The sequence below is a fragment of the Lissotriton helveticus genome, chromosome 1_1, assembly GCF_964261635.1.
Source record: "Lissotriton helveticus chromosome 1_1, aLisHel1.1, whole genome shotgun sequence".
NCBI classification, from domain to species: Eukaryota; Metazoa; Chordata; class Amphibia; order Caudata; family Salamandridae; genus Lissotriton; species Lissotriton helveticus.
The window spans coordinates 1894268346-1894280848 of NC_136057.1; the positions used below are offsets into that span (position 1 = coordinate 1894268346).

The 12503-nt window shown below is 42.1% G+C and overlaps 1 protein-coding gene across 1 annotated transcript in view; it reads left to right on the top strand.

The window, feature by feature from the left end:
• The first annotated feature begins 6364 nt into the window (after positions 1 to 6364).
• The window catches only part of PDC (phosducin), a 155344-nt gene continuing 149205 nt past the window's right edge, over positions 6365 to 12503 (top strand). Inside the window, exon 1 of the mRNA XM_078642576.1 lies at positions 6365 to 6630. The gene's annotated coding sequence lies outside the window, so the exon portion shown is untranslated. The remainder of the gene's footprint in view (positions 6631 to 12503) is intronic.

Below are 12503 nucleotides of genomic sequence, written 5' to 3' on the forward strand. Positions count from 1 at the left end.
AATAAAATATTTTGCTGCCAACCCTGACCGCGGTGCAATCCTGCCGTAGGACCCTGTGGGGACGGCAATTTGTAAGTCCGTTTTGATCACCGCTTTTTCTTTACTCGGTATCACATAATCATAGGCGCTACAAAGATCATATCCTGCTGCCTTAGCGGAACCCTTTTTGGGAGAGCTTGCATTCTGAGTTAATTTTACAAAACTAAGGTAGTTCACTTTGGGCCGGTCTTCCTGTTCTACAGCTATTTCATCGGTATGACCGTATTTTGCCAATTTGTTTTTGAACATGTTTAAGAAGCCAGGGTTGTCTGTCCCTATTATTAGGTCTTCCGGTAAACTGTCCATCACGCCCACTCTTACTTCTGGGGATGTCCCTGCCGATGACACGATGACAATGTCAGCGACTGGATAGGGTCTTATATCACCATGTACGCATTTAATGTTAACCACCCCTTTGGAAATGTATTGCTTTGGATTTACATAGGAGGACCTTATCACTGATTGGCGACAGCCTGAATCAAGCAACGCTAACAGAGGGTAACCATTGGCCGTAACACTTACTCTAAATGAACTGCCCATTTCTGCTGAAAACAGTACGGCCTTGGGGAGGTAACCAACCTCCATCGGTTCTTCTTCGTTTTGTTTCCTCGGACACATCCTTGCAATGTGTCCCCATTGTCCACAATCAAAACATTGTGGACCTGAAGGGACGTTTTTGTCAGTTCTCCAGGCCCGGTGCTGTGGTGCTTCTCTGCCCCGTGGAACAATTTTCTCAGGTCTTATTATCATCCTTTTTTCTCGTTCCTGCTCAAATGGAAACCCCTTCGGTTGAGCCCTAGCGAAGGAGGAAGCCATTTCGACCGCTTGGGCGGTTGTTAAACCATGATGTTGCCGTAACCACTTTTGGGTGGCATATGGGAGGGCTTCTAAAAATTGTTCTAAATAAATGCGGTCGAGTATTTCCTCTTTGCTGCTTGTGGCGGGGTTTAGCCATTTGTCCGCGGCCATTTTCAGTCGGACAAACAATGTCTTGGGGTTTTCCCCGACTGAGCCCCTTTCTGTTCGGAATTTAATTCGGTACGCTTCTGGGTCCAGTCCCAAATGGTCAAGAATTATTCTCTTTATATCGGGGTAGGCAGTGTTTCCAGTAGGGTTGGCCACTTGATACGCGGCCTGGGCTTCTCCTCCTAACAGTGGTGCCAAAAAAAATGGCCATTTTGCTACTGGCCAACCACAGGCTCGGGCGGCCCGTTCAAAATTTAACAGGAAGGCATCCGGGTCTTCTCCTGTTCGGTATTTTTGTAATGAAACTGCGGGCGTTCCATGTGTTAATGGTCTCTCCGTGGTTCCTCCTCTACCGGCGGGGTCAGTCCATGGTTGCTTATTTCTTTCTTCAAAGGTTTTTTTAATGGCTTCTCTATCCGCTTGTGCAGAGTTTAAGTGTTGTTCTAACACCCATTCAAGCCTTCCTTGTCCTTTCACTAACTGTTCTACCACTGTTTCCATCTTGACTCCACAGATGGTGCCTATGCCCGCATTCTCCACCACTGTTACGGGTGCGGGTTGAATAGGCAATACACTGATCTTTGTTTTAGTGGGTTTTATTTTGGAGTACAAAGAGTCTGAGCTTTTCTTCTTGGATAATAACTTTGCTCTTGGCGAACGGCTCCTCGCTGTTTTTCTGATCCCAGATTCAGCTGCCGACGTCCGGTGGTCCCTGTCTAATCTTCTCCTCGGAGCAGCCTCTTCGGTCTCCGTCTTGCCGCTCGTTTTGAAAGGATAAGAGAAAAGATAGGGTGTATCAGTTTCTTGGTCTGTCGCTATGCGTGCTCTAAGGGTAAGGGAGTGAGGATTAACCACAGGTGCAAACTTCGTAACTTAATGCCGACGTGAGGGAAGTTTGTGCTCAGGGAAGGGATACACCGAGATCAGTTGGAGTGTGCTCGGGGTAGATCGGTACTAGCAGTTTAACGTTTTACCCAGCCCCTGAGTTTGTCCCGTACCTGGCTGAGCCATACACCTCCCGCGGGTGTATGGCTGGGCGGCTCGTGGTGTTGGTGGCCTCCTGGCTTCTCGTCCTCCTCTTCTCCGATTCCAGCTCTCGTCGCGTCCCTCGTCTCCAAACTCCGCTCTGCTCCGTTCCTCGCTCCGTCCTCGCTCTCCGCTCTCGCCTCCTCCCTCCGGGTGAATAAACACACCCCTGATTCGTGTTCTCGAGAATAAGACGTCTCCGTCTCCTGTCGTGACTCCTCCCACTGGTAGTCCCATTCCTCATTAAAGGGCCAGTGTTCCGGATAAATGTCAATGTCCGTGTCGGGTTTCTGCAGAGGGTATAATGGGTTAGAGGTAGAGATGGTGTTATGTCCCTTCGTATTGTGATAATCTTGGGACAACCCCAGGTCGTTACAGACGCCTAGGAACCACTTCATGTGTTCCTGATAAGTGAATGGGATTTCTAAATCCTCATATGCTCTGTATTGGTTAGGTACTGCTACTTCAGTGTATGTGTTGAAATTGCCCAAATTGATATTTACTCTTGGGACAGTGGCCTATGAATAGAATACCTCTGTTTTGCATGCTTCATTGGCCTATAGCATGAAGGTAATATCCCCTCCTGTTTGTGTGAGCCCATGTTGTAGTAACAATTGTGTTAGCTCATTTATGCAATTAAGTGGTAAAGCCACCTGTCCTGGATTAGCCATGGAAGCATTTGGTATATGTGGAATTCAGAGTGGGTACCTCTGCGGAGTGATCCTTTTGAAGGTTCAAGCTTGAACAACCTACAGCCAGAAATAGGGGTTCTCTACTTAGTTGGGAGGATTTTTTCTTTAACACCATTGACTTCTCCAGTTTGTTGTTGAGTAGGGGCTCTGGGCACACAAAAGAAAAACAACTCAAGAGACCCATTAAATAAGTACTCAAGCTAGAACGTTGGTGGCACCATGTTGCACGGTTCATACTATCTCAGTAAAACTGTGCATTTGTTGAACAACAATAAATGTCAAAACTGTACGCGACTGAGTCCATGCACACCATCTGAATATGTTGGACTGAGTCCTGGCTATATCACAGTGCACCATCCGTACCCCTAACCGAGCAAGGTAAAAGGTGGTATGTGCAACCTCAGAACAAGACAACCCTGACTCCTCAAAGAAATCATGGAAACAAATCTAAAGACATTTTGTTTGGTAACTCAAGCCTGGCCAAAGAGAAACACAAGAAATACTTGAATTGGCAATTCAAATATTTATTGAAGCAATAGGATTCTTGTGTAAAATACTTGTTCTGCAATTATCAATAGAAGGAAACAAAACAGAGTAATCAGCTACACAAGAATGGTAAAGAAAATGAACATTTCAACCATTGTGCTGTTACACGGAATATATGCGTGAGTATGAGTAATGTTATAGTTATGCTCCTACCAAGAAATCCCTATCCTCGTATGCCTAGGGTGGCGACTCTGCACGAATCCCAGAGGGTGATCTAACTCCCCAGTAACCTGTGGGTACGTTTCATCGGGGAGCCCGTCTTGGCGTAGAGCTTGGCACCATCCTTCTCAGGAGGTAAACAGAATACAGCTGGGCTGGAATTCCGGCAGGGGGTGCCCTCGACAGTATTCACAAAATGCTCCTCTAACTTGACAAAAGAGTGATGTTGTTTATATAACAAACTTCATCCATGTTACCATGCTGAAGCCCCAGTTAGGCCGCCATTATTGATTCGATCCTGACAGAGCTGTCGCCGAGCGAATAGTAACAAACATCAACATTTTGCGCAGTGAACTTTAGCTCTCACACTGAATGTTCATGGCTCTTATAATATGTCTATGACAAAGCGTAAATGTAAGCAGAACCAATTCAGAGAATATTATCCCATACAGGCATTCAAGCAAATGTGTATCAAGTGTCAATGTTCAAAAAAAGATGTCAACTTTAAATGTGAGCATGTAAAATGGTGGCGTTCTCGTCTGGGCCTAATGTAATCACCTGGTAATGGACCCGGCTCCCGCTGCACTGTGATGGGTGCAGGCTGCGGAGGTGACAGTGGCAGCGGAGGCCCTGGTACTCCTCCTATGGCCCCATGGCTTCTAATTGATGCGGGTGTCCTGGGTGGGCCCTGGGGCACCCACACAATTATAGTGTTGAGGCCCTCCTCCTCAAAAGAATATATTGCAACACACCATGTGCCCTAGTCCACCCAATTTATTTTTTTATTTTTTATAAAAGGGCGGGAGCTGGCTTTTTATAAACATTTTACTGTGGATCCATGGATCTTCTGCAAATTCGCTGTAAAAATGTTTTTTTAAAAGATATTGGACCCAAGAGTGGGTCCCTCTGGGTCTCCCCACCAGGCCTGGAAAGGCACGGTATTCCTACCCTGCCCGCCCCTATATGTTTTTTTACTTATTTTCATGCCTGAATCTAAGTCTACAGGTCCTAAAATGACTGCCTTAAATTTCTTGTTGATGTGGTGGCAGCCAATCATATCTTATCTCTAGATCTACCAGCTCTTCGATCCTCCATGGTGTGATATATGCAAACATTTTGAACCCTGATTTCTCAAAAATAACAGAACGGATTTACATCAAATCACAAAAAGTACTCATTCTAAATCAAGATCTTGCTGTCTGCCAAATATGCAGTAAGTCTGTTCAGCCGTTTTTGTGGTATTGCTGTTCAATTTTCCTATGGAAAGTTACATGGGGAAAATGTGTTTGGGACCCCCTTTTTTCTCAGCCATGCGCACTCCCCCACTTATAGAATGCGGCCCCGGGGGTGGGCTTCCCATGGCCTATAATGGCTTGGGAAAGAGGGTGCGATGTACCCCTTCCCCTCAATTAAATAATGTGGTCTGGGCCACCATTTTGTTTTTTGTTCTTTAGATCCAACAGAAGTCCCGCAGGATAGCAGCAAAAATTGCTTTTTTTTTGTTTATTTCGGCCCTGGAGCGGTCCCTCTGGGGCCTAAGGAGGAAGGATATCCCTACCCTGTCCCCTTATACCTTTCTTTTCTTTAAAGTTCATGACAGGTGTCTAAGTCCCCGAGCCATGTAATGTCTGCCAGTAACATTTTCCTGAGGTTGCTGGCAGCCAATCAAATTCCTCGCTCCAGCTGGAGTCTGACTCCCAGAGGAGTGAATTGGCCCCTACGGAAACAAAGTTCCCTGGCCCAATTAGAACATTCTATTTTTCAAGTGTTGCTCCAACAAGAGCTTGGTAAGACTCTCACGGACCCAACCTTTCAGATAAACAAATGTTTTTAACCTTCATTTCTAAAAAAAAAATATTACTGAATAGATTTACACCAAATCACAAAATGTGCAATCTGCGTACCAAGATCTAGCTATGTGCCAAATTTGGTGTAATTCCGTTCAGAAGTTTTTGCAGTAACACTTCTTAAAGAAGTCTAATGAAAATGCATGGGGATTTTGCGTTTTGGGACCTCCCTTTTGTCTCAGCCCCTGCTTAACAGCTCACCCCTAAACTTCCCATGCACAAACTAGGCAAACAGAGCAATTTTTGGGAAAGTTTCGTGGAGATTTGTCCAACAGTGACAAATTTATTAACAACACAAAAAATGTATATCCTATGGAAACGCTGACCTAACGGTAACTGCTCAGTGGTGAAGGCTGTTGGGCAATATTGTCATCCGCATCTCCTATTCAGCAAGGAAGAAACATCAGCAGGCCTCACCGTTGTTGCTGTGCATTCATTTTATTCCTCTACACCAATCAAGGAAAACATGACATGACGCGTTTCGACCTAAAGAGGTTTTGATTACATGATACCTTATCCACCAGTGAATTTGTAGAGTAGTGAAAACCAAATTAGAGACACCCAAATGTATTGAATAACTTGGAAAGGTTATACAACTGTGTCATGCTTATGGAAAACATCGTCTCCTTAAAGTTAACAATCACAGGATCACGTGTCAAAAAAAATCATCATGACGTCACAATCATTGTAATGGACCTGTGACAATCGAATTAAAATGATTCAATAACTTAATAGAATTATGGCGAAAGAGAAGAAGGTAACAAGTGCTCCTCGCCCACAACGCCAAAATACCCATTAGACGACCTTGTCTGTCCTTACAGTGACCTGGTGATGCACAGTGCCTCCAGTTACAAAGATGCAAATATTAAAGCCACCTAAGTAGATGTGGATGCTATATTTGTACCTGTCAGGGAACGAGCTCTGTCCCAGGCCTTCAAGCATTTGACGAGCCGTCGGTTTCATCAGTAAACTTCCTATTTGCCTGCAGGCCTGTAGGCCTCGAGGCTCGCAGACTGCAATCACGTTTTCACCTTACAGCAGTTGCATTGTGTCTATTTTCAGCACTCTGCACCTCACCTCCCAACTCCCTCTGCCACAGACTCAGAAGCCCTGGCGGTGCTCGGGTGTCACAGGGTTACCGGGCCAAAGACACGGCTAATTCTCCCTCGCAGTAATCCTCTCATCCGGCCTAAACCGTTGCTTCAAGTGTCATAATTATAGTGCAGGCCCTAATCCCGCCAGACCTCAGCCAGTCCCTCAGCCTTCCAGAACATTCCATCCTGTCCGCCGCGCGCCTCTCTGCCCGACGCCCTCAAGGACACCCCTGGGACACCCGGTGAAGGCAAGAAGGCCAGGTGAGCCACCATTATGATTGCCCTGAAGGAGAGTCTAGTTACAGTTACAAATGGTTTTACTCGATCAAACTGGCAGCATATGAATTTTGTAGATCTAATGAACAGTTTTTTTAATCAGTTTGTGTTTTTTAAAAGACGTATTTGGTCGATAGGTTCCTGAGCTGACGTGTCCCACAACCGACGCGCGACCCCAGAATTCAGCAGAAACCGCTGCAAATGATAAACTGGAATTTTTCCCTTTGCGGAAGTTATTGGAGTTATTTTATTTTAGCAGGTTTATTTTCCTTTCGCACTGCGTTGCAGCTGCTTATAAACAGCAGGGTAAGAATAGTAAACAATAAGCGGTGAAACCGGAGTGTTTGCTGTACCCTTGGTCCTAAAATGTCCTCTTGAATCAAGGCGGCAGCCGGGTAAAAGTCTGATTTGAACAAGTGGATTACCGCGTTCCTCGAAAGCTCAATCATTTGTCTTTAAATCGGTGATGGGGAGGGAGGACGTTCCAATAATTTTAGCTGTTTGAATTACTGAAGGCTGATCGTGGCATCGTAGTACATTTTATATTTGCAGGGAAATCATGGCTTATTATTTATTAAGTGCAAGAGCCAAGTAGAATAAAAATAGTTTTTCTTTGCAAGAACAAAAATGCAATTAAGTGAAATTGTTAACATTGTGATCAACAAATGTATGTTTTGTGTCTACCACCATCCTCTTTTTCATCAATTGTGAATGCGATATTAACTAATTATTTTGGCATCGTTTATGGAGCACGCCTGAGCTCTTAAACTATAGGGAGGAACTGAAGGAAGTACTCTCTATTTTGGGAGCGGGGAACCTACCATGGCTATCATATATTAGATCTAGTTTCCACCATATGGGGTTGTCAACTATGTGGTCCACCCCGGAGGAGTCCAGCTCCCTAATTTAAAAAAAACCATCAAAGAATACAATCTATTACAATTCCTTCAGAGCACAAATATTAACTCCATGGCCTATAGTTTCTTGGGTGTTAAATCGCATTACAAGCTTGAACTTGTGCTAAATAACATCCAACCACTCCCCGCCAAGAAATTATTCCTGCAATTCAGACATGGGGTGCTCCCTTTCAGAGTTCTCACAAACATCTGGAAGGGTAGTATCAAGCTGGACTGCCCAGGGTGTGGGTCGAGTGAGGAGACAGACCTCCATGTTCTTCTCTTCTGCCCAGCCTACAGTAGACCTAAGGCCAAATGGGTACTCCAGCTTTGTAAAAATATGGGAATAAGAGATTATACTGAGGTTTACAGGTTACTGAAGTACGATACTTGCCAATTATTTGCCTTTGTAACCTCGAAATTCTTGCTAGCGATGTGGCATATGTGTAGAGCAATTATCAAGAGCCAGAGCCCTGTAACCACTTAAGAGTGCAAACAATTTGTTTATGCTGCTATCCCTATATAGGATTAAAATCTGTTTCCACTTTTTGTGTAAATTTGTAATTACCACCTTGCTATTTTTATCCCTTTTTATAATTTCTTTTTACTGGATTTTTAAAATTTATTTATTGAATCGCTTTTAATATTTTAACATGTGTATATTTGCCCGGTTGTTAGCAGAATTTCTGCCCTTGTTCCGTGTATAGATTTTGTATTCCCTTAGCATTGTACAATTTCCTGCAGTCGCCCCAACAATTGTGTTTACAACCGTTTTTACACTTCTTTGAAAATGATGTACTGCTGTCTTTGATAAATCTTCTGTCTGTGCTTTTATGGCTTTCAGCCGAAATAAAGTTTAATTGAACTTGAACTTGATATTAACTAAACGGAAAACTGCAACACTGTCTCAGGTGGTCTTGCATGGGTGCATATATGCTGGTTTGTCTGCATGAGCGAAAATTCTGCTTGATGCTCTCTTTGAAGTTAGTTATTTTACATAACACCAACAAAAATTAGCAGTGAGTCAAAAACGACCAATTAAATTATGTACCCAACAGACAAAAACTGGGAAAAGCTATCAATGTGAACGAGTTCCCATCAGTCCACCATCGAGACCGCCCTTCATCATCTGGGATCTCTTATTCATTTCAAGGTTTGGAAAGCACAACAGACTGGCAGATATTGGTAACCAAGTCGAGGGTGTCCCAGACAAAGTGCCTCAGATGTGAACTGGGTGTGTCTAGTGAGGAACTGAATAGCAGTGCTAAAAAGTGAAAAGTGTTAAAGTGAAAGAGAAAAGAGAAAAAGCTCTAAAATTAGGTAGTGATAGGGGAAACATTTTTTAATATGCACCCTCTCACTCCCAAATCAATAAAAACAGTGCAAATAGTAGTATAACAAATGACTACTAACGAAGGTATTAGGTCGACATGTTTCTGCAGCCACTGGAGCCTATAGGTCTCCTGCTGCTTCCTCAGGATCATTAGTGCTACTGCTATATGTTAAAAAGGTAAAAAGTATCACCTGATACGTGAAAATATACTCGTCCTCCCAACCATTTGCTGGGACGGAACCGCCCCACCTCACCTTGGCTCCCCACGAAACAGCTTCAGAGGGACGACCGGTGTACCGACGGAGAGCGCGGTGCACCCACTACCTGAGCTGGTGCCAGGTGAGGTGGGGCGGTTCCGTCCCAGCAAATGGTTGGGAGGACGAGTATATTTTTATGTATCAGGTGATACTTTTTACCTTTTTAACATATAGCAGTAGCACTAATGATCCTGAGGAAGCAGCAGGAGACCTATAGGCTCCAGTGTCTGCAGAAACATGTCGACCTAATACCTTCGTTAGTAGTCATTTGTTATACTACTATTTGCACTGTTTTTATTGATTTGGGAGTGAGAGGGTGCATATTAAAATTTGTTTTCCCCTATCACTACCTAATTTTAGAGCTTTTTCTCTTTTCTCTTTCACTTTAACACTTTTCACTTTTTAGCACTGCTATTCAGTTCCTCACTAGACACACCCAGTTCACATCTGAGGCACTTTGTCTGGGACACCCTCGACTTGGTTACCAATATCTGCCAGTCTGTTGTGCTTTCCAAACCTTGAAATGAATAAGAGATCCCAGATGATGAAGGGCGGTCTCGATGGTGGACTGATGGGAACTCGTTCACATTGATAGCTTTTCCCAGTTTTTGTCTGTTGGGTACATAATTTAATTGGTCGTTTTTGACTCACTGCTAATTTTTGTTGGTGTCATTTATAGTCAGGGGGTATAGCAGTAAGGGTCGTTAAAAAATTCCCCTGGGACCTCCCTTAGTGTTTATTAGTTATTTTACATATACACTAGTTCACCTGGAAGGCTAAGACCCCAGCAGCCGTACTGTTCTGATTCCACAGTCAGGGCCAGGGGCACACTAAAAACAATGCAGGTACTTGCCTTTTCTGGTTATGTGCAACTAGAAAAGGCCCCAGGACGTTGTCGATTTGCAATAAATGTACAGTGGGCCTACTCTGTGACCCTCAGAACCTGGGAAAATTATCATTGGGATGTAAAAAAATTCTAAAAGGATTTTTTTATGTCTTATTAGGTTTATTTGATAATAGAAAATAGTTAGGTTGCTTTGGTACTATTAAATGTAGCATTACAGATCCAGTAAAGAGATCATCAGTATCTAGGTAATCATTTAAATAATATATTATTTAAGTATTAAACACTGTAAAGACACTATCATTTTGGAGATAGTGATACTATCTAATAAACTAATATTTGAATACAGAAAATTTCAATTGTTTTTATATTTTTCAGAAAAATAATTGAAAAATAATTGTCTTAAGCAAAAAGCGGTAGCAGTTTTCTCAAGTGATTTACAGTGCCTGTATATTGTGATTCACCAATGTAATGGTACCAACAAAGCAGTGGATTCAGTTTTATCACAATTGGAAGTCTGCACCCCAATCAGTGAGGATTTTTTGTGACATATTGTGATTGAATTGGTAGTCGACAATGTTTCGACCCATACTAATGTTATTTAAATGGGTCTTCCTCAGAATGAAGGTCCAGGAGACACTTGAAATAATTACCTAGTAGGAGAAAAAATAAGATGGAGGGAACTTTTAGTCATTATTATCTACCCATTAAGCAAATTTTCAGCAGCTTTGAAAAGGAGAAAAAAGCAGGCGTTATAAGTAATCTATATCTAAGGCTGAAGTTACAAAATGAGAATGAGTATAGATATCTCAAAAACGCAAATAAGCAAAATAAATCATGTGTCAAAAATATGTACCAAACTCATGGAGATTCTTTTGTTTTAATGACTTGTTTTCATTTTCAACATAAACTCAAAATACAAAAATCAACACAGCATAATAAATACAACTGATTAACAAACCCAGGTAGAGAAAAACAATCCAGTTTCACAACAATCCTTCAAAGACAACTCACACACAACCATTCATGAAATATCTGGGGAACACAACTACAGAGTGGTAACGTAGTTGGAAAGACCAAAGACAGCTCACTTCTCACTCATTAAAGCATAGTTCTTTTAACTAAGCCAAAGGTAGTAAAATCACAATTGTTGCAGGTTAATCACAACAGTATACTGTTTACCTAGATCGCCCCCAAATCTTCCAAAGTGTCGCCAGCTTTCAAAGTCTGCCAGTTGTCTAAATTTACACTGCAAAGAATGAGAAAAACAAAATGCACGTCTTATTAAACATAACACCAAAAATGAGTGTAGTCTATAGAAGACGCACTCTATGTTAGAGCTGCATATGCAGCTACTGATGTTCATAGATCCCAACTGAACTTAAAAGGGCCATAGCTATTAAAATATCCCACAGGTCCGAGGTGGTATTTTGTCCCCAGGTGGAGTGGCCCTCGTTAGGGCAGTATATCTGGCAGGCCCTGATGAAGGTGGCATCACATCTCTCAGCCACCGAAACGCGTCGACCATTGTTTTGAGACCATCCTGCATCTTTGCAGTTGCTTTCTTTGGTCTTTCCAACTACGTTACCACTGTGTAGTTATGTTCCCCAGATATTTCATGAATGTGATGGTTTGTCTGGTTGTGTGTGAGTTGTCTTTGAATGATTGTTGTGAAACTGGATTGTTTTTCTCTACCTGGGTTTATTAATCAGTTGTATTTATTGTGCTGTGTTGATTTTTGTAATTTGAATTTATGTTGAAAATGAAAACAAGTAATTAAAAAAAACATGTATAATCAGTGAAAACTATTTTTGATAAAAGAAATGAAATAAAAGAAATATATTTTTAATAATTTTGTTAGATTTTATGTAAGTGGTTTACTCATTTGTTTAGGATTCTCACGTAATGTAGGTGGATTAAATTCATTAAAAAGAATTTAGGTCTTGAGGGAGTTCATTGTGCTGTGTTTGTATACTTTTCTTCCCCTCTTCTCCCTGACCGCCAATTTGTCTTTCAGAGGGGGTCCCCCTTTTTTTGCATTACCAAACTCATGGAGGGTCAGCATTTATTTATTTACTAAGAATATGCAATTACATAGGATTTCTGATGTTAAGAATTAGAATAATCACAAGAGAAAAAACAGTCATGTATTTTTCAAGACAAATCCATTTCCCCAAAATTATAAGGAGGCTTAGTGCTTACCAAATAAAGTTGGTGACCATAGAAAAGTCATGGACAAAGTCTCATCGATTGTAATCCCGTATCACTAAAAAGTTATTTAGAAGGGAGCTAAATGTTATGGCACGTAATATACAGCAGGTTGCAGACGCTTCTTTGTGTTTCTTGCGGGACAGTCCCCATTTAAGAGAAGAGAAAGAGGGCAATCTAATGGGTTACGAAAATATATAATTTTGCAGCTATTTACACTCCTAAAAGTGCAACAAATGAATTAAAAAATGGCCTTGTTTCTAAAGAAGGGGAGTGCCCAAATAGCAAAGTATACTTTGTCTTGAGCTCTGAAAATCTTT